Genomic DNA, 24367 nt, shown 5'->3' on the forward strand with positions numbered 1-24367 from the left:
ATAACTAGAAGAATAGTTGTATCCCCAATAGAAATAGGGAAACACATTGGGGGGTCAGGTATAAAAGAAAGTTAATAAATTTTTGGATCTTTTTGGGTTTAAGATTCTTACTGTAATGATTTCCTTTAGGATGGGGAAAGACTGCTTCATTTTTTGTGTGTTTGTATCACTAACATCAGACATGTTTCTTGCTTGACTGATTGATGAAACATCTCAATTGAGATGTTCAGAAGAAATTTTGTGGTGTGAGACTGATGTTCAAAAGAGAGATTAGAACTAAATACTTGAATTTGGAAGTCATCTTCATAAATATCATGATTGAATTCATGAGAATGGATAGGATCATTAAAGGATAATGATAAAACAAAAGAGCATTCAGGAAAGAGTTTTTGGTACACTCATATTTAAGGATGAGAAATACATCAATGAGCAGAAAGACTTCTGGGAGCACCAAGATGTTGGAGTAAGTAGTAAATCTCCATAACACTCCAACATTCACCTCCAATTAAGAATAAAATAGCCCCCCACAAACAAATCCTGGAACAGCAAAGCCAGCAAGAAGACATGGTAAAACAGTATTTGAGCCTAAGAAACTTGAAGGATAGGCAGAAGAATAGGCAGTCTCACTCAATAAAAGGGGAGTGCAGTACAGGACAGGATATAAGATAAATCCACACAAATCATCATTGTTTCTTTATGTGACCAACAAAGTCCATCTGCAAGAGATAGAAAAAGAAATTCCACTTAAAATAACTGAAACATTATAAAATACTTGGAAGTCTACCTGCCAACACAAAACTAAGATCTAATTTAACACAATTACAGAACACTTCACACAAATCAAGCAGATCTTAACAATTAGGAAAATATCAATTGCTCATGGGTAGGCTGAGCTGATATAATAAAAATGATAATTCTGCCTAAAGTAATTTACATTTTCTGTGCCATATTAGTCAAATTATCAAAAAAGTATTTGATAGCTCTAGAAAAAAATAACAACAAAATTTATCTGGAAGAACAAAAGGTCAGGAATATCAAGGGAATATAAAGAACTTATGGACTCTGAATGCAGATCAAAGCATATTTTTCTCACTTTATTCCTTTTATGTTTTTTTCCTTTTGATCTGTTTCTTCTTTCATAACAGTGACTAATATGGAAACATGTTTACATGATAACATATGTGTAACCTCAATCAAATTGCCTACCATTTTCAGAAATGGGGGAAGGGGAGGAGGAAAACTTCAGAACTCAAAATCTTATAAAAATGAATGCTAAAAATTGTCTTGACATATAATTGGGAAAAATAAAATACTACTGAAAAATGAAATAAAATATCCCTGAAAAAAATAAGAGATATATCAAGCAAAAACTTTTGAGGAGTAGGTAGGAGGAGAACTAGGAGACAGAAACTAGGAGAGTATTTAGAGGAGTGCTCAACAGTGTCAAATGCTGCAGAAAGGTCAAATAATATAAATGTAATTCAGAGTTCAAGTTCATTTGCATAAGATATAGGGAACCCCAATCTATTAAAAAAAATAAAGACTTTTGACTTAGCTCTTGGGTAATTAGGACTCTTCCAGGTCTCCTAGGTTTGAAACTACCACAATCATTTTGGTCCATGTGATCTTTTTCCATCTTCTTCTCCATAGGCAGCCCTCTTGTTTGTCTCCCCATAACCACCCATTCCTCTATTCTCATGTTACTAAACTTTTTAAGCTCATTGCATTTCAGAGCATTTCTTGCCAATGAGAGTTTTCCGATGCTGATATCCACACTCTGACACCATGTCTATCACCTCTGGGAACAAAAATAACACTAAAAAGGGGTTAGATGCTAAATAATCATAATGACCTATCTTGACCCCAGTGGAAAAAAAAAGGAAAAGTTATTTCCTTTTGTGGGAGAGGTGGGGGACTTATGTAATGAATGTTGCATATGCTATCAGCAATAGTCATTGTGTTCATTGACTTTGTTTAACTCCTTTTTTTATTTTAAAGAAGGGTCTACAAGTGGTATCTGAGAAGTCAGGGTCCTGGGGAAAATGTGAGTATATGTTGATAGACCACAACCTTAAGCTGAATTGAAAAATAAAATTTATTGGGATCAAATGTAGGTATAACATAGGGGGAGTTGCATCTGGACATCACTCCATCTGATAGAGGTCTAGATTTTTAGTGGAATGTTAGCTCAGTAGAAGTGTGTTGGTAGCTAAGAAAGGTAATACAAACTTAATCAGGCTGTATTAAAGGAGACATAGCTTCCAGTACTAGGGAAGTGGCAGTCCCTCTGAACTCTGACCTGGTAAGAATATACATAAAATATGATATTCATTTCTGAATGCTGCATTTTAGGAAGCATGTTGATAAACTAGAGATGATTTGGGGGAAGGAAATTAAGATGATCCTTGAGATCATGCTACATGTGGAATGAGATTCTTTTGTTGTTCATCAGTTGTGTCTGACTCTTCATGACTGCTTTTTGGGATTTTCTTGGCAAAGATGCTGGAGTGGTTTGCCATTTCCTTCTCCAGCTCATTTTACAGAGAATGAAACTCAGGCAAACAGGGTTATGTGACTTGCCCAGAGTCACATAAGTAAGTGTCTAAAGCTAGATTTGAACTCAGGAAGATGAATCATCCCGACTCCAGGTCTAGCACTCTATCCACTATACCATTTAGCTGTCATGAGATCCTTTAGATCATGCTACATGTGAATAAAAGATCATTGAGATCATGCTATATGATAATCACATTAAGAAATGTGTGATATTTTGGTTGGAAAGGAAGATTGTGTGTGTGTGTGTGTGTGTGTGTGTGTGTGTGTGTGTGTGTGTTGGTTTGGGCTAGAGGGAGATCAGGACAGGATAATTGTTTTCAGGTATTTAAAAGAATGTTTGGTGTAAAAGGGATTAGATTTTGTTTGCTAGACCCCAGAGGGCAAGAGAAAGCAGTGAGTTTCAAAGAGGTTGGTTTAGGCTTGATGCAAGGAAATAATGTAACAATTAGAAGCTAACCAAATGCAACTAGCTGTCTCAGGAGCTAGTGGGTCTTCCTCTTGCAAAGCGTGGAGATCAATTGGATATGATATAGGGAGATACTCTGATAGGGGTTGGGCTAACTGGCCTCTGAATTCCCTTCAGACACAGATTTTGCAATCTTTGTATTTATTCCCATTTTGACACTGCTTATTGCTCTGAAAAAAAAGAGACCTTTTACTTGGTATTCTTGGTCCATGACCTTCCTACCCCAGAAGTTCTCTGCCCAGAGCAGCTACAGATAAGATCTGAATTTTTTTTGTTGTTGAAAAGAATTTTATCTGACTTTGTATAAGTGAATGTCCAGTGAAGCTGCCAGAAACTAGGAATGTGAGAAGTAAAGTCCAATCCTGAATAGCTCAGAAACAAGTACTTGGAATATTATAAATCTAGCATTTGTTTTTGGTTTTTGGCTTGTTTGTTGTTTTTTTTTTTTGGTGAGGCGATTGGGGTTAAGTGACTTGCCTAGGGTCACACAGCTAGTAAGTGTTAAGTGTCTGAGGCCGGATTTGAACTCAGGTACTCCTGACTCCAGGGCCGGTGCTCTATCCACTGCGCCACCTAGCTGCCTTAAATCTAGCATTTTTAACATAGTGAACATGATAACAAATGGACAGACCAAAAAAGCAAGACTTTATAAATGACGAATCAATGAATAAGCATGTATTAATGCCTACTGAAATAATAGCTTGTATTTATAAGATGCTTTAAGGTTTTTAAAGCATTTTACAAATATTACCTCACTTTATCCTTATAATAACACTTGGAGATAAGTGCTTTTATCATGCAGAGTTGAATAGAAAGAAGTTAAATGACTCACACAGGATCACACAATTGTTGTGTCTGAGACCAGGTTGGGATACTGTGGAATATGGTGGTCATGGTCCTAGGTTCTGGGCATACAAATACAAATACAAATACACGTGAAAAAAAAATGATAGGGTTAAGAGTTAAGTGTTCTTTTATAGAAATTGATACCCAGCTTTTACAAATTAATATTAGTTAACAATTCTACCTTTGAAGTATACCAGCCATGTGTTTTGGTCATCTCTCTCAGTCCCTCAGTGAATCCAGGCTTTCTAAGAGTATAAATTCTAGCATAATTGCTCATAAGGTTTGGTAGAGGAAGCTTCCACATGATGGTTTGACTATTCTGACAAAATCATAAATCTGGATCAATAAACTATTCTCCCACCCAAAATTATGTTTATACTCACATGTTGGGGCCCTAAATGATTGACTCCACTTTTAGTTCTGGTTATAACCCTATGAATGTCTGGTCTTACTACTGTAACTCCTGAGCACCTGTTGATACACAGACAATACATTTAATAAGATTTTTAGTAAAGGTATTTACTAAGATAGCATAGTAAAAATAGTGGTGGGCAGCAGGGACATTTTCCCACGAAGCCTACTTTCCCACAAATACATACAAAGTCCAAGAAAAGAGTCAAGTGAAATTTAGAGTATGATGGTAGTATAGGAAACATTGTGGCATTGGTGGTATCTTAAAATTCCTGGAAGTTCTTTCTTCTGTTATAGAATGAGCATGGTGTCTTTGCTAGATGAATAGCCCACATGCTAGGCTGCACTGGCTCCTCAGCTCTCTTCTAGGATCCCACCAACACCACATATCATCACCCTATATATCTTCTCTCTTTTCAGCCAAGCTCCTTGAAAAAGCTCTCCACACTTGGTACTTTCACTTCTTTGAACACTTTCTTCAAAATCCGTCATAATTTCTCTCCAACACTATGAGCCATTTTATCTGAATCTATGTCTTCTAGGGAATGTTTCTCCATAACCATCTATCTCTCTGCTTATGACTGGATACATTTTCTCCTCCTGATCTAGTCTCTTCCTCGATATTAGACAGAGGTGTGTGGGTTTTGGGGATATAACACCCTTTGACCCCTTTGTCCCCAGGACTAATCTGTTACAGGTACAAAGGTATGCTTCCATAAAGCTTGGGATCTTCCACTACTTGACTGGCTAAAGCCTGAACACACTTACTGTTTTTATTAATGGGATATGACTAATTTTTCAACCAATTACAAAGATTATGTGTGACATGATTTACCTTTTTCTAGTAGTCAAAGCACTGTAATCTTAAATTAATTAGGAGTTTATTCACACATTTGGATATGATTATAGGAAAGTTCATTAGTACCTAGTCTATACTTTATTATTATGCACCAAGACAGTTTTATAATTCATTCTGTGATGACAACACTTGATGGGAGAAGATAGAAGAAACCATATTACACTGCTTGAATTCTGTTGTTGTTCAATGGTTTCAGTCATGCCCAACTCTTGGTGACTCCATTTGGGATTATCTTAGCAAAGATACTGGATTGGTTTGTCATTTTGTTCTCTAGTTCATGTTACAGATGAGTAAACTGAGGAAAGCAGGGTTAAGTGACTTGCAGGGATACACAGTGTCTGAGGCTGAATTTGAACTCAGAAAGATAAGGTTTTCTGACTCCAGGCCCAGTAATCTATCCACTGTGCCACCGAACTGCCTCTGTTAATCTTAATATGTTAAAATCTAGGTTTTCTATCACATTGAGGTGAGTGTGGAATTCCCTCCATTATAGAAATGAATAAAACCTAGCAGATAAAGTGTAGAGAAATAGTCAAATAGGCTTAAAAGTAGTATTCCTTCAAATATCCACTTGACCAGGTCCTCAACTTTTGATGATACATGACAAAGAAAGGGAGAGAGGAGGAGTGTGCCAATAATGACTTACAAGGGACAGCTATTTATAGCATATCTTCTCATCAATCATGCTGATTGACTCCATTTTGTATACTCAGCACCTTCTCAATTCCCTTAGCCTCCTCTCCTCTCTGACTGGAGGGCTGGAGGGTAAAGCACTAAATTATTACCAAAGCTTTCCTTTATAAAGGGCTAGGATCTGAACTTTCCATGTAACTCTCTACTTTCCATTTGCAAATCTGCTTTGTTTGGACTCCATGGAACATCATATTCCCTGCACAAGTACCTTTTCATCCCTGCCACCCCACCAAGTTTTTCAACCCTCTTTTGTGTGTTGTTTTCTTCCATCAGATTGTAAGTTCCATGAGGGCAAGAACTGTCTTTTTCTTTTTTTTTCTTTCTTTTTCTTCCTTTTTTTTTTTTTTTTGGTATCTCCAGCACTTAATGTAGAGCCTGACATAAGGAGACACTTAATAAATGTTTATTGAATTGAGTTCATCCAAGTTATTGATAAAAATATTAAAAGGCAAATAAGAAAGTAGATATTCCCTAGAGATCCATCTTCAAGTTGACATTAACTCATTAATGTTTATTCTTGGCTTTAATCATTCAACCAATTCTGAATCAATGTAACTATTTCATGAAGCCTACACCTCAACTTATTCTTTACAAAAATCATATGAGGAGGGCAGCTAGGTGGCACAGTAGATAAAGCAATGGCTCTGGATTTAGGAGGACCCGAGTTCAAATCTAGCCTCAGACACTTGATACTTACTAGCTGTGTGACGCTGGGCAAGTCACTTAACCCTCATTGCCCCCCCAAAAAAATCATATGAGGAAAATTGTTAAGTTCTTTGCTGAAATCTAGGTATGCCATGCCTACCATCTTCTAATTAATAATGAAGAGGTTTAATTTCCTGTTTTTTTTTTTAAAATGAAATAAAGATAGTCTGGGATATTCTTGATGAAATGATGCTGGCTGCTAGTGATCACTGAATTCCTTTTTGTATACAGCCAAATCATCTTTTATGATCATCTGTAATCCAGAGCCCTGGGATTCCCAATGACTCTGGGCTCACTCAGACTGGCATGATCCTGATGGCTGGACAGCAAAGGGTTAATTTATCTTCCTTTGGTTTCTAATTCCCTTGTGGATTAATCCAGAAAGTCTGTAACATAAAACTTACATAGAGTTTGTGTTGAAGGTGTCCCAAATTTGAGTGGTAGTTTCCAAATCTAACAAATATCTAATATACAATAGAGTTGAGGTATGTAACAGCCTTTATTTCATTCCATAGAAAAGGTATAAGATGTAAAGTATATTTTGTGGTCACCAAATTGTGTTTTCTAAATTACTGGGGGCTAAGCTGGGTTTTTCTAAAATATTTGCTACTTATATATTAATCACTATTTATATAATAATGGCTATTGCACCATTTTTACCATAAGCATTTATTATTAATTAACATTACATATTATTAAAGTATTGACTACATGTCATTTAACACAAGCCAAAAAGCCTCAGCATCATATTATATCTAATAGAGCACATGGCCTCAAAGAAAGTTCAGAAGTCCCAATTACCTACTCTGTCCTAAGAGAAGAGTGAGTACCAAGAGACTGCAGGTCCAGATCAAGAATGCAAGCTTAAAATGGTGCCAGCTTTGTGGCCTTGGCTTTTATCCTCTTTTGACAGAGGCAGGTCACTATATATTGATCAAAGCTAATTGCTAAGTGTCATTCAATTCCGTTGGTTGACATGACTTGAGTGTGGTCCATATTAAAATGAGCTCTACCATGACCTCTTGGAGTAATGGGAGAGACCCCCTGAGGTGCAAAATTGAAGTCCAAGGCACTTATTATTAATAATTATTTTCTCACAATCCCCCATCTGATTCACTAAGAAAGTACATTTCCTCAAAGAATCAAATGAATATTACACATATTTACAAAGGGTTCTTAACTATGCAGTTTATGATGGGTAACGATGTGAAGGGGAATAAAAGAAAAAAACACTGAGTGACACATTGACAAAACTAAAGAGGGCAGTCCCCTTTGGGAGGCAAACATGACAAAAAGTATATGCAAAAGAGAAAAGGATAAAGAAAAAGGGAAATATTCATTTAAGTTTCTGGAATTCACATCTCCTACAGATGATTCTTGGGACAACATCTTGATGCAGCTCTGTATTCCAGGTGTGATCTCAGGTGTGATGTCAGAGAACTCTTTCCCAGTTTCTTTGGATGTTCTTCCTCAACTGGAAAATCTCCTGCAAAATTCATCTTAACACAACTTTAAATATCTTTGTCAATAATCAAATCAGATAATGAAAGTTAGCTCAAAACATGTCTAAATGTCTAATGAAATTCAGAATCTTTTAGAGATTTTATAGTTATGTCATCCAGTTTTTACATGTAAAACTCAGATAAAAACAAAAAAAAAATAGAACCAAATTTTTTTATACTTAACATTATTTCAATCCCCCATCAGGAGAATGAGATTCCCACTAAAGAATTTCAGACTCCTATTTATAAGATGTACTCCAATACAAAAACAAAATCATATAAAAGTTGTCATATTAACTTCATTTGTAATAACTTCTAACAAAAGTGGATGTCTCTTTAAGGCATTTGCAAAAGAGTCCACAAGTTATGCTGGTATGCCCTTCTTTAATACAAGACAATTGTGACATTAACTAAGAACAGAATTCATATCCTGGCTTCATCACTCTTTTTCTTTTTTTTTAGTGAGGCACTTGGGGTTAAGTGACTTGCCCAGGGTCACAGAGCTAGTAAGTGTTAAGTGTCTGAGGCCGGATTTGAACTCAGGTCCTCCTGAATCCAGGGCTGGTGCTCTATCCACTGCACCACCTAGCTGCCCCTTTTCATCACTTTTTGTATCATTTGCCTAATTATCCTCATAACATTATGAGGAATTAGAGAATCTAACATTACTAGTAACAGATGTCAAGACCAAATCCAATACTATGTTCATCATATGACATCTGAGATAATTACAGGATGTTACCACAAAATAATAGAGCAGTAAACCATACAGTAAGGGAGGATAAATTGTTCACAAACTTCATGACAGTTCCAGGAAAGAGTTCTGCAGACAGCCAGGTGTATTAAATCACACTGAAAGTCAGCTAGGTGGGATGTTTCCACTCCATGTGCCATATTGGGGAAATCAAGTCAGGAGAATACACGAAGGAACTCATGAAAAAAAAAATGGAGAACCACAAAGTACTGAAATATTGCACCAGCTTTTACCTTCCAAAATGATACCAAAGTTTAGATTTCTGGTGAAATGGCCCTCTTTCATTACATTAAGTCCCTCTTTTCCACAAAATTCTACAATCTCCCAAAGATAAATATTACTACCTTGTGCTTTAGACTTACCCAAAAAACATAAACATGCTTTGAAGATTGTTGAATAAGTAACCCTCTTCTCATCAGACCTGCATAGTTTGAATGACTAGGGAGTCATTCAAATGACTAGTGACTACTCTCCAAATACAACACTGTATAGGAATCATACTGATTATCTTCTTTCTTCTCCAAGGAGAAAAATGCATCTCAGGCAATCTCTCACTAGAAGGTCCAGTGACTGAACACTCAAATTTGAGAACTCTTCCCCTGAAGGCAGATCTCAAAACTGGTGCTGCCCAGAAACTCTCCCTTACTTACTACTAGGCTAGATCTCAGGATCAAACTACCTACAAAAATCAAAATCCTTCCTTTCCACTAGGGGTTTAGCTTTTGAGAAAAAATGTCCTTGAATCCTTTTTCAGGTAGTGTAATGCAGGCACATATCTATTATTGTCATTTACTTCTACTGTGTTGTCATTGTTGCTTCCAGTGAGAGAAGGGCTAGGGTTGTGAAAGAAATCCCAACTCTGCCTTTCACCTGGAAAGGATGCATGAAAGAAAAGGTGAAGAACAAGTCACCAAGACCCAGAGAATGAGGAAAGCTTGATTTTATTGACTATAAGGAAGGGTGATATTTCAATTAGCTAATCATTAGGCATTTTCCCTGTGCTTTATGTTGCCTGAAAATAATGGCCTCTTCCCTTGAGTCTTTTCTCCAAAGTTCAGTAAGGGACAGGGACAAGATTTCTCACCCCTGTTCCTGCAACAAGAATAGCATTGGTGATTTAGAGCAGAAGCACATGACAGTGGTAGATATCCATCCTATAAATCATGAATTTGATTGAGCAATTCTTCAATTTGATCAGGGAATAACAATGTCCCATACCCTATAATATCAGAAGGGTGTTTGGGGAATTCCTAGATTTGATCAGGGATTCCCCTGATTGAATTTTGCCAAGAATCAAGGTCAAGCTCATTGGCCTATACTTTGAAGACTGAAATACACTCCCTTTCTTAAAAAAAAAAAAATTAGCCACATTTTCCCTTTAGTCAATAACACTTCTTGTGTTTTACACAGTCTTTAAAATATTATTGATAGTAACTCAATGATTATGGATACCAATTTTTTCAGTACATTATCCAGGTCTGATGACTTGAAATCAATGAGGGGAGTTATGTGTTTTCTTACCAGTTTGTCATGTAGTTTGACTTTCAATTAATTAAACAATTTGGTCCAAGCCTTCACAGTAAGGTGACCATTCTTGAAATGAAAGATAAGAGTTGAGTGGTTCTACCTTCTCTTGTCCACCTGTGACCTTTTGTCTTACTTACACTGAAATGTAGTTATGCTTTATCTTAAGCTCTTTTGGCTACAATCAGAACCCCAAAGTTCATTTTTGTCCTTAGGATTCATCACCAGCTTCTGACACTATTTTTACAAGATTTTGTCATGATTTTTATATTTATTCTTCACTACCTATGTTTTCATCTTCTATACACACCTTTATTAACCTCTTTAGAATCAGTCCCGTGTCTCATCATTAAAATGTCTTTGGTTGGGGCCAGCCAGGTGGTACAGTGGATAAAGCACTGACCCTGGATTCAGGAGTACCTGAGTTCAAATCTGGCCTCAGACACTTGACTAGCTGTGTGACCCTGGAAAAGTCACTTAACCCCCATAACCCTGCAAGAAAAAAAAATGTCTTTGATTGTGTCTACAGAATTTCATTTCTGGGAGTTTCTTAGATCTCTTTTACTGACTACAAATTTTTCCTTATAATTTCAACTGGGTCCTTGATACAGCAAGGTAATTCTTTTATTTCTCCTTAACTGATTATTTATTCCACTGACAATAATTACATATACCCTTGACCACACCCCCTCTGGCATCTTCTAGCATATAGCCCTAATTATAATACCTTCTCTCTGTTCAATTTTTCCTTTCTACTACATCATTTCCTACTACCTTCAAATATGCCCATTTCCCCCATTTGGAAAAATTATACATGGATCCTATGATCTCTATCTAGTATAATCCTATATCTCTCTTCTTCATTTCAAACTCCTTGAAAAAGCTCTCTATACTTTTTCTAATACTCTCTTAAAAACCTTCTGCAATCTATCTTCTGGCCTCATCACTCAATTGTACCTTCTCTCTCCAAAGTTACTAATGATCTCATAATTGATAAATCTATCATGTCAAAATTTATCCTTTTCTACAGCATTTGACATTGTTTATCACCCTCCCCTAGTAATTGTTACCTCTATTAATTTTCACTGCACTGCTTTCTACTGATTCTCTTCTTGCCTAACGTCTCAGTTTTATTTGCTAGATCACCATCCATGAGACAGCTAGGTAGCACAGTGGATGGGATTCTGTGCCTGGAGTCAGGAAGATTCATCTTTCTGAGTCCAAATCTGGTCTCAGACACTGTATGATCCTGGACAAGTCACTTGGCCCTGTTTGCTTCAGTTTCTTCATCTGTAAAATGAGCTGGTGAAGGAAATGGTAAACCAGTCTCATATTTCTGCTCTAAATAGGGTCACAAATAGTGAATATGATTGAAATTTAAGTCAAGACTTAATTCATTACTCTACTTTTTACATAGAGATAATATTTTAAGAATTTTCATAGAAAGTTGGAATTCCCTTTACTTATCATACTGCGAACCATGACAGGTTTCTGGTGTTTGTTAACCACATGGTTTGCCTACTCCCATCCAAGGTAAGTGATTTATAGTATAACATCAAAAAAGCATTGGAAGTTAATGGTACAGTTCATAGAGCACTGAATTTGAAGCCAGGAAGACCTGAGTTCAAACCCTGATGCTGGCACTTGTTAGTTGCATGGCTTAGGAAGGGAACAATCTCTTTCAGCCTCAATTTCATCTCTAAAGTGATGATAATAATATTACTTTACATATTAGATAACATATGTAAAGCACTTTGCAAATCAAAGAACTATATAGATTCTATTATAGGACTAATATCTATGACCATATTAGACTATAGTTTACTGATGATTGATGTATTTTTCTTTGAACTCTGCTTTCTCATTCAGTATTATTTCGTCTTACTAGCCCCTGAAAAAAATGGAATTTTAAGCATTTTTTGATAACTAGGTAGATAAAAAGTGATTCCTCAGAATTCTTCACATTCATAGTTATCCAGTCATTTATCTGGGAGAAGCAGTATACTGATGTGAAAATAGTGATGGGTTTGCAGTCTGAAAACCTGGGTCTGCTATTGCCTATAGGAACCTATGGCAAGTCACTTGACCAAATGTCTATTTCTATGGGGTATTGTTTCCTACCAAGGAGGATTTGAAGTAAATTAAATAAATTAGTAGTGCATTCTGATTAGGATCAGCTAGGTGGTAAAGTCAATAGAGTGCTAGACCTGGAGTCAGAAAGATTTCTTTTCCTGAGATCAAAAACAGTTTCAGACACTGATCAGCTGTATGATCCTGGGCAAATCACTTAACCCTGTTCCTCATCTATAAAATGTGCTAGAGAAGGAAACAAAACAATCTAGTATCTCTGTCAAAAAACTCCAAATGGAGTCACAAAGAGTCAGACATTACTGAACAACAAACATTTTGAGTGGCTGCATTCTACCCTTTTGCAAAAGAATGTATCTTACCAAGTATAGCAGCACACACTGATAATCTCTGCCAATAAGGAGGCAAAGGGTGGTGGGTTGCTTGAGTTCAGAAATTTTGAGCTGCAATAAGCTAAGAAAATCAGATATCCCTATCAATTCCTTCACCAATGATGTGATCCTTCAGAAGCAAAAGGTGCCCAGTGGTCAAGTCAGGAAAATGGAACTGTTGCCATTCAGTAATAGTTCAGTAATGGGATGAATTCCAGGTGTTTCCATTGCACTTACAACCAGGGCAAGAAAGGGATACCTAGTTTCAAACAAAAACACAAATATGATTTTGGCATCATATGTTGTGAAGAAAATTAAATCTAGATATGGGCTAATTAGGAGAAAAGTGACAGGATAAAGGAAAGGATCAGAGACTAGTTGCATGTGCATGGGGATATTGTAAATTTCCATAAAGTCCCTGAAAGGATGGATAAAGCTGAGAATAAAGCTCAGGGTGTACACTAGGCCATGCTTGCAGTGAACTAGATCAAGTGGTAAAGAAAAGTTGCCTCATCAAAAACCATACAAGTCACTCTGTCCCTAAGGCAGAGTATACAGGTAGGGGTTAAAACCAACAGAGAAAGGTCTCTATATGCTGCACATAATTAGAAAGGATATTCGCTGTACCATGGCTTTGGATATTAAAACAATAGCTCTTGGCAAGGAATGATGTGCTTCTTGTAAGGATGAGGAAGAATGTGTTTGGCAAGACATTCTAGCTAATCAAGAAGGCTTTAATTTGGAATGTGATGGCTAGAGGTAAGAACAAAAAACTTCCCAGGCAAAACTGGAAATCTGGATACCATGAAGTAAATAAGTATTGCAAAGCAAGAACAATGATGGAGGAGATAGTCCCTAATCCTCAAGAGAAAATAAAAGGAGGAAAAGGTCAGGATCTATACTTAGTCCCCACAGATATGTATTTCCTAATGCCCTGGCTAGTAAAGGGAACTTGGAATGTTATTACACAAAAAAGATGGGAAGCTATTAGGGTATAATAGGTAAGTAACCACTTAATTTGGAGTTCTAGGAACTGGCTTTAAATCCCAACACTATTAACTTTTGTCTGCATGACCCAAAGTTATTTGACCTCTCTATATTTTCCTCATCTGTAAAACTGAAAGTTTGAACTTAATGCATTTTAATATTTTTTCAGCTCCAAGATTATAATTCCATGATCCTGTGATAACCCATGCCATATGTACTGCTGAGATTTGGTGGAATGGTTCTCATGGAAGCATTCTGCAAGAAGAACCAGAAAATCAATAAGAGAATTTCTGTTCTTGTCCCGTCTTGCACACTAAGTACCTACAAGCTGTTAGGTAAACTGTCTTAACTCATGGAGGACTTGTTTTCTTCTGCTAGAAAGTGAGATATTCAGATTAGAGAAGTATCATGGATCTTGAGGTAGGAAGACTTAAGCCCACATATATGGGCTACATGATCCTAGGCAGGGCTTAATCTCTCAGAGCTATAGAAAACTCTGTAATACTCTAAGTTGCAGAGAAGGAGCCAACCTGTATTGGCAGAATGAATCTCCTCTTGCAAGAGTTCCCTATACCAAGGAAGTCACAAATCTAGTCCCTACCTCTTGGATCAATGAAGTTCTAAATATATTTCTAGTCTCTGAAATTCTAGGAAATACCTGCTTTTGATTGACCACAGACTAAAGCATGCTATTTTTCATTTTCTTTCATTATTTTTTTCTTTTATTCATTTTCTTGTAAAAAATGACTAATATGATGATGTTTTACATAATTGAACATGTATAACCCATAGCTGATGGCTTACAACCTCAGGGATGGGGGAGGAGAAAGAGATATGAAATGTGGAACACAAAACTATAAATAAAAGTGTTTATTATTTAAAAATATGTCTAACAAAAGTCCATAAAAGGACTGCTCAGGGGGTAGGTAGGTGGTGCAGTGGATAGAGCACCAGCCCTGGAGTCAGGAGGACCTGAGTTCAAAGCCAGTCTCAGACACTTAATACTTAATAGCTGTGTGACCTTGGGCAAGTCACTTAACCCCAATTGTCTCCCCCGCCTCCCCCCAAAAAAGGACTGCTCAGTTGCCTTTCCTTGTTATTTGGAAATTTTCTCCAGATTATTTTCAAACAAGTAAAATGTATTAGTTCTGACAGAAATGCACTTTGAGAATTCTTTCCTTATTCACATAGGCTATCATGGTAGAATAGGATTAGGTAATTTTTTCCCCAGGTAAGTTTAATTTCCTTAATTTTCATTTTACAAAATGAAGTAAAAAATACAGATAGAATATCTAAAGCCCCTTTCACAATTAAGCAAGGCTAAAAAATGTACAGTATGCATTATGGATTTTAGAGAAAGCAAGCAAGATGGAGGGGTGTGAGGAAAACACAATTATTATGCCAAACAAAGTGGAATGATGAAATTTAGTTGCCAGTGAGTCTTTATTAAGCATCTACTATGTGCCAGGCTCTGTATTGTTCTGGAGATACAAAGAAATGGTTTTTTTGCTCCTTGGGATTTTTTCTGTTTAGAATTTTATTTTCCAAATTACATATTAAAACAAATTTTGACATCAATTTTTTAAAACTTTGTGTTCCAACTTCTCTTCATCCCTCCCTACCCACCCCCCACCTCCAAGAACTCAAGCAATTCAATATAAGTTATACATGAGTAGTCATGGAAAACATTAGCCAGGTTATGAGAGAAAACAGATAAAAACAAAACTTCAGATTAAGGAACTGTCAAAGAAAAAAAAATATGTTTCAATCTGTTTTCAGGTACCATGAGTTCTTTCTCTGTAGATGGATTGCAATTTTCATAAGTCCTTCAGAGTTATATTGGATCATTGCCTTGCTGAAAATAATCACGTGCTTCCCAGAAGATCATCTTACACGATTGCTGTTATTTTGTATACAGTACATTTCACTCAGCTTCAGTTCATGTAGGTCTTTCCAGGCTTTTCTGATAGCATCCTATTCATCATAACTTTTATATAGTACCTTAAATTTGACAAAGATTTTTCTTCACAATAGCCCAGCAAAGTAGGTACCATACATGTTGCCATTATAATCAATCATAACTGCTTCCCTCCATCCTATTCCCTTCCCAGGATATTTACTCTATTTTCTATCTTCTTTTACCCTATTCCTCCTCAAAAGTGTTTTGCTTCTGACTGCCCCCTCCCCCATTTTGACCTCCCTTCTTTTACCCTTCCCTCATTATCCTCTTCACCTCCTACTTTCCTTCAGGGTTAGATGGACTACTCCTACCAATTGGGTATGTTATTCCCTCCTTCAGCCAACTCTGATGAGACTAAGGTCTTTGAGCTAATTCTGTGTTCTAATTTTTTCTTCCTCCCTCCCTCCTCAACCCTCCCTATGAAATCAAGCAATTCAATATGTCATACTTGTGCAGTTATGCAGAACATCTTCACCTTCCTTGAAAGTGTTTTGCTTTTTACTGCTCCTTCTGCAATCTGCCCTTCCTTCCTTCACCTCTTCTCTGCACCCCCCCTTATCTCCCCTTAGGGCAAGATATATTACTATACCCACTTGAGTATGTATGTTATTCCCTCTTTAAGCCAATTCTGATGATAGTAAAGTTCACTCACTCCCTCACTCCTTCCCCCTCTTCCCCTCCACTCAATAAGCTTTTTCTTGTTTCCTTCATGTGAGCTACCTCTCCCCAATCCACTTCTCCCTTTCCCTTTCTTCCAGTGCATTCCTCTTATCCATTAACATTATTTTAAAGATGTCATCATGGGTTACGTAGGTGGCACAGTGGACAAAACACCAGTCCTGGACCTTTTACTCTAATCATTTCCTTTTATAGATAAGGAACCTGAGGCCTAGAGAGCTTAATGACTTGCCCAATGACAAGAAAGAAGGATTTGAGTATTCTAATTATTCTTCTTTAAATTTTGGCAATTTATATTTTGGTAAATAATCATCCATTTCATTTAGACTGTTGAATTTTTGTTTGTTTGTCAAATCTTTAGTGGGTAATTAGGGGAAAGGCAGGCAGGGTCCAGTTTAGTCCTTCCTGGCAGCAGCCTTCCTCATGGCAGCCAGGATGTTGCTGAGCTCCTCTCTCTTCCTCTTGTCTCAGATGTGATTTCCCAGCCTTCTTTTTGTGGGGAAATGAGGGTTAAGTGACTTGCCCAGGGTCACACAGCTAGTAAGTGTCAAGTGTCTGAGGCAAGATTTGGACTCAGGTCCTCCAGGGCTGGTACTTTATCCACTGTGCCACCTAGGTGCCCTGCCCCTTTTTTGATGAAATTTAGGACTCACTTATGCTTGGATACCTTAGACTGTTGAAATTATTGGCATAAAATTGGGCAAAATAACTCCTAATGATTATTTTAATTTCCTCTTCATTGGTGGTGATTTACCATTTTCATGCTTTATATTAATGATTAGGTTTTCTTCTTTTTTAAAAATCAATTTAATCATTGGATTATCTGTTTTATTGTGTGTTTGTTCATAAAATCAACTCCCAGTCTTATTTATTAATGCAATGATTTTTTTGCCTCCAATTGTTTTGCAGTCTTGATTTTCAGGATTTCTAATTTGGTGATATTTAATTTGTCCTTTTTTTCCCTAGTTTTTTGGTTGCATTTCCCCATTCATTGAGCTGTTCTTTCTCTATTTTACTGATGTAAGTATTTAGAAATATAAAATTTTCCCTAAGTACTACTTTAGCTTCATTCCACAAATTCTGATATGTTGTCTCATGGTTGTCATTCTCTTTAATGAAATTATTGATAGTTTCTATGGTTCATTCTTGTATCCACTCATTCTTTAGCATTATTTTGTTTCCAATTAATTTGAGTGGGGGGGGGCAGGGCAATTGGGGTTAAGTGACTTGTCCAGAGTCACACAGCTAGTAAGTGTTAAGTGTCTGAGGCTGGATTTGAACTCAGGTCCTCCAGAATCCAGGGCTGGTGCTCTATCCATTGTGCCACCTAGATGCCCTCCAATTAATTTTTAATCTATGTTTCCATAGCCCTTTATTGAATGTAATTTTCATTGCATTATGATCTGAAAAGATGCCTTTAATATTTCTGTTTTTCTGTGCATGTTTGTGAGGTTTTTTTTATATCTTAATCCATGATCAATTTTGTGCAGGAGCCATATATCACTGAGAAGTATGTATTCTTTTTATTCCCATTCAGCTTTCTCCAAAGGTCTATCATGTCTAACTTTTCTAAAATGTTATTCATCTCCTTAAGTTCTTTCTTATTTTTTTTTTGTTAGATTTATCTAGTTCTGAGAGAGGAAAGTTGATGTCCCCCACTAGTATAGTTTTACTGTCTGTTTCCTTGTATAACTCATTTAACTTTTCCTTTAAGAATCTGGATGCCATACCATTTGTTTCTTATATATTCATTATTGATATTACTTAATTGTCTGTGGTACCCTTTATCAAAATGTAGTTTATCTGTTTATCTCTTTTAATTAGATCTACTTTTGCTTTGTCTGAGATGATGATTGCTATCCCTGCTTTTTTTAAACTTTAACAGAAGCTTAAAAGATTCTGCCTTTACTTTGTATGTCTCTGCTTCAACTGTTTATTGTGAACAACATGTAGTAGGATTCTGATTTTTAACCCACTCTGCTGTCTGCTTCTGTGTTTTGGGTGTTTTCATCACATTCACATTCAGAGTTATGATTACAAATTGTATATTTCCCTCCATCCTATTTTTCCACTGTTTATCTTTCTCATGGTCTTTTCACCCTATTCCTTCCCAAAAGCTTTTTGTTTCTGACTATCACCTCTCCCAATTTGTCCTCCTTTCTCTGAGACTCCTCCTATTTTGTCTCCTTTTTCTCTGCTTCCCCACAGAGCAAGATATATTTCTATGTCCAACTGAGTATGTATGTAATTCCTTCTTTGAGCTAATTCCTATGACAATAAGGTTAAAACATTGCCTGCTACTCTTTATCATCCCTGCCATTGTACAAGATCTACCTTTTGTACTTCTTTTATGTGAGATAATTTACCCAACTCTATCTGTCCTTTCCATATTCTCCCAGAGTATCCCTCTTTCTCACCCCTTAATTTTATTTTTAGAGTATTATTCCATCATATTAAATTCATACCCATGCTCTCTGTCTATGTATACTTCTTCTAATTGCCCTAATAATAATAAAGTTCTTAGGAGTTGTGTCTTTTCATGTAGGAATGTAAACAGTTTAACCTTATTGAATCTCTTATGATTTCTCTTTTCTTTTTACCTTTTTATGCTTGAGTCTTGTATTTAAAAGCCAAACTTTCTATTCAGCTCTAATCTTTTCAACACGGATGCTTGAAAGTCTTCTATTTCATCAAATATCCATTATTCCCTGAAGGATTATACTCAATTTTGTGGGCTGGGTGACTTTTGGTTGTAATCCTAGCTCCTTTGTCCTATAGAATTTCCTTTTACCAACTTATCGACTCTCATAATTTTATTGCAACATTCTCATTTCATTTTCTTTTCCCATTTTTCTTTTACCTTTCTTATTTGATTTTTGACATACTTTCTTGAGCTCTTCTAGTAATTTTCTTTTGGACTGGTAACCAATTCACATTTTTCTTTGAAGATTTACATGCAGCTTCTTTGACTAAGCTGTTTTCTTTTGTATTTGTGTCTCGATTTTCCCTGTCACCATATTAACTTTCTATGGTAAAATTATTTGTTTGTTGTTTTCTCATTTTAACAGCCTATTTCTTGACTTTCAACTTTGTATTAAATTGGGCTCTGCTTCAGAGTTGGATGGGGGCACTGTGACAAATTTCAGGTTTTTCATGCTACTCTTCAGACCTAGTTCAATGGATCTATAAGTTATCAGTTCTTCCAAGGTGGTATGATCTAAGTACAGGTGTTTCCTGTTCTCCTGGCCTGTGTTCTAGTCTGTGAGTAATCACAAGCACTGTTTTCTGTCCTGAAACTCTGAGCAGGGTCCCCTCCCCTGCAGTCATAAGCGGCAGTGTACTAATTCTTCCCCTTACCCTGGGACTGCAACCTGGAACTGTATATGAGCAATGAAACAGTTTTACACCCATTGCCAGCAAAAGGGCCCCTGTAATCTCCTTCTACCAGTTGTCTAACCCTTTTTTCAATCTATGGGCTGAGAATTCTGAAAGTTTCCACCTGTGGTGCAGCCTGTCTCAAGGACTACAACTGGCTTGCTGGGACATGGCCTGTACTGCATTGTACCCTATTCTCACCCTGGCGAGACAAAACCTTCCTGCCAACCTTCTAAGCATTATTGGAATGAAAAATTGTTTCATGCACCATGACATTTTGTTGGTTATGCCATTTCACTCCAGAATTCACTTTGAGGCATTGTTTTAAAGTTGTTTGGAGAGGAGTTTGTTAGAGTTCAGATGAGCCATTGTGTTTATTCTTTTATCTTGATTCTGCCTCAAATGAGGAAGGATTTGAATACATGTCATTGACTATAAATTCACATATATTTCCCAAATTACATTGTAATGGTTATATTTGGAGCCCTTCAAATTAATCCAATCTAATTAATAGGTTTATCTTGGATAAGCAGTGCAAATGCATGAATAACAGAGTTAGTCCTGAGTAGGAGAAACTGATATGGTCAGCTAGCATTTGAAAAATCATATGGTGTGTTCAATGATCCTGAACTGCTTGCTGTTACAACACCCCCTTACTTTAACACCAAATATTCCCTAGTGAATACTCATGACTCTAAATCATGTGATATGATGATCTCAAAAGAATAAAATTTGCAAGCAGCTCAAAGAGCAGTGGGAAGATATAGAGTAGACATGACTTCTATCACCAATAGCAATTTGGGTACCAAATCAAGAAGTAGTAGTTGAGAGACATCATTAGGGTTCTGGGTCTAACTAGAATATAAGGTAAGAATGAGAAAACAGATGGATGAATCATTGGGGTTACTAGTGCCTCCAAGATAGAAAAATGAGGGGGCAGCTAGGTGGCACAGTGGATAGGGCAAGTTCTCCTGGCTTCAGGAGAACTTGAGTTCAAATCCAGTCTCAGACACTTGACATTTACTAGCTGTGTGATCCTGGGCGAGTCACTTAACCCCCATTGCCCTGCTAAAATAAATTTAAAAATAGATAGATAGATAGATAGACAGACAGACAGACAAATAAATACATAAATACATACATACGTGAAAATGAAATACCAAGTGCACTGAAAAGATTCATTGTGAAAGATATATGGTAAAACAAGAAAAAATACACAGGATGATAAGGCATAAATTGGTTGTGATCTGAATTGGAAAAGGGAATATTCATGTTGATGAAGTCATAGATCATTCAAAAAAACACAGAAAGCAAGGAAAATGAAGAAATAAAGAAGCTCATTTGTCTCTACTGATTGTTAAATGACCTATAGTACTGTGATGGAAATCTTTTCTTCATGTGTTTCTTAGTACAAATTAGGTATATAACAACAATAGCAGTCTTGGCCAGGTATTTGTATGGCTCCACAGAAATCACCACTTATTTCTTATGTACTTTAATGTCTAATTTTAAAAGTGCAAGATGAAAGGCCACATTCAGGACCCACCATTTAAGAAACTTATTAAAATGGATATCCATTTACTTGGGTGAATTACATTAACTATATTATAGAGGGGATCACAGAATTGTGTCAAGAATTATTTCAAATTGCTTACTCTTAATTGATTCTGTATTAGAAATGGAAAATGAAGAGGCCAGAAATACCATCTAACATTTCAACAATCTGACTATATTACTTAAGGGAAAATTATATATCCCTCTTTTCTTTTATAATGTTTTTAATCAATAATAAGTACAATTGCCATTCAAAGAGACAAAATCCGCAATCGGTCAAGTAATTCATCCTTCACATTTAAAAAAGAGAGAAATGAAAAAAAGAGGAAATGCTACTTCCTAACATAGAATATATAAAAGAGAAACATTAACCCACAAACTACCACAAACTAATAACTGCCCAGCCCAACCACTATCAAAATGTGAATGAACTCTTAAATGATGAATTGTTACCATTGTCATTATTATTGTGATTATAATTTCAGTGAAACTAATTTGGAATCCAACAGAGATCAAACATGAACAAAAATCATTAGTATCAGGAGGAAATCATCCATTTTCTATCTTACTGATAACAGAACCAAAGAAATTGTAACTGGAGGAATTAAAAATATAGAGGATAACTAGCTTCTTACATCCAAACAGTATTACTTGAAATCAAATTTATGAAACACTTTCTTCACAATAATAACTCTATGACAAATCTAGTCTAAGCATTAAAATGCTTATTTTAAAAATGAGGAAATTGACACTATAGAGAATAAGTGACAGCCAAAATCAAAAAACTAGTAAATGCAGAACAGACACGCAAACCTGGATTTTCTGAATAGAAATCGAGTGGGTTTTTTTCCATGCCATAATTGCTCCCTCCTTCAGGATTATTGAATCTATTGGCTCTGAATTGAGAAAAGAAATATGGACAATATATTCTTTACAAGTAGGTAGTAATTCTCTGGAGTTCAGTTTCCTTATTGGTAAGATGATGAGATTGAACCAAATCAGGGATTCTTAGAGTTCAAGGTTTGTTGATTGATTTCAGACCATCCACAAACATGAATAGGAAAAAAAAATATGTAGGTCTTGATTTTCATTAATGTCTACCTGAAATCTTTTCCAACTCACTAAATATTACTACTCTGGGGTCATGTTGGATTTCTTTTGGATTCAAGGTTAGTGTCATGAAATAATAATCACAATGCCATAATGACAGTGGAAGCAATAAAGCATTTCCTTCAATTATTTTTTTTTTAATTCTGAGACAGCATCCATACTTTACTAGACTGCCAAAGGCATGCATGACACACACATACACAAATTAACAACCCCTGAATTAAATTATTTTTAGGTTATCTCCAGCTCTAAATCCTGTGATCAATTAATTCACAAGCATTTATTTAGCACCTGCTATTGTAAGTCACTGTGCTGTGATCTGAATTCAGCTGCCTTTTAGTATTCAGGGCAATGTTCCTAATTGTAGCCTCCTCCTTTGGGCAGAAGGAGAAGCATGGAATTCTGCCCTCTTTAGCCATAATGATATTCCATAAACCCCCTCAGAACCAGATGTGCCTAAAATCCAGGACCTCACCTGTTTTCTCAGAATTGGACTCCAAGAAAGAACCAGAACTGGGCATTTTGCCATGAATCAACCAGGAAACTTGTTTTTAACCCACTAAGTCAGAAGACAATTGTAAAGATTAACATGTTCTATCACTGTTTGGGCAAAGCATTTCCTGGAGGGCCTTCAGAAAACCTCAGTTTACAACAAAGTACTCATAGTGCAACTTGTTAACACATGATGACTCTCTTATTAGCTGTCTCTACCCCTATGAGTTCCAGCTTTGATGCTTTCCATCTAACTCTAGGAATCCTACTGTTGATCTCTGCTTTCTTTGTTCCTCTTTGAATCTATAATGGGCCTGCTCTAATCTCTGCCCATCTGAACCCATTTTGAACTCTTGCTATGAATTCCAACTTTAAACCCTAGAATCCTGTCCATACCTGTTAGAATCCTCTCCCTCTCCCTCTCCCTTTCCCCCTCCCACCTCTCTCTCTCTCTCTCTCTCTCTCTCTCTCTAACACACACACACACACACACACACACACACACACACACACATCAGCAAATGGGCAAGCTTCATAATGTAGCCCACAACAATAATGTTTTTTCATGTAGTAAGGACTCAATAAGCAACTGTTGATTTATAAAACTACATACATACATACATACATATATATATATATATATATATATATATATATATATATATATATATAACACAAGTATTATACTGTTGTCCATTACATCCAAAGATAAATTAAGCTAAAAAGAATTCTAAAATATATCATAAATTTATTCAGCATTATTTATCTTAGATTTATTTGGATAAGCATTGAAGTGAGACAGTAAGGAAATATCCTCAAAAATCCTTTAATTCAGGGGTTGTTAATATTTGTGTGTGTGTATGTGTGTGTGTGTGTGTGTGATGCATGCCTTTGGCAGTCTAGTAAAGCATATGGATGCTTTCTCAATCACCTCTCCTTTCATCAAGCTCATTTTTCCCTTAAAAATACCAATTTTAAAAGGTTAGTTTAAAAATTGAAAGTGCCATTATATACCTTCATGTAATGTTACAAAATGTTAGAAGTTTTATTTTTTAAAAATAGAACCATTATTCTAAGGTAGCCATAGTACAATACTTCATTCATTTTTTCTCTTTTTTTCTTTTTTTGTGGGGCAATGAGGGTTAAGTGACTTTCCCAGGGTCACACAACTAGTAAGTGTCAAGCGTTTGAGGCCAGATTTGAACTCAGGTCCTCCTGAATCCAGGGCTGGTGCTTTATCCACTGCTCTACCTAACTTCCCCCATTCATTTTTTAATGGTTATTTCTTCAACACCTATTATACACAAAACATTTTTAAGGTAATTAGGGTTAAATAACTTGGCCAGGGTCACACAGCTAGTAAATGTCTGGGGTCAGATTTGAACGGAGGTCCTCCTGACTCCAGGCCTGGTGCTCTATCTACTGTGCTATCTACT

The sequence above is a fragment of the Dromiciops gliroides genome, chromosome 3 (genome assembly GCF_019393635.1).
Source record: "Dromiciops gliroides isolate mDroGli1 chromosome 3, mDroGli1.pri, whole genome shotgun sequence".
NCBI classification, from domain to species: Eukaryota; Metazoa; Chordata; class Mammalia; order Microbiotheria; family Microbiotheriidae; genus Dromiciops; species Dromiciops gliroides.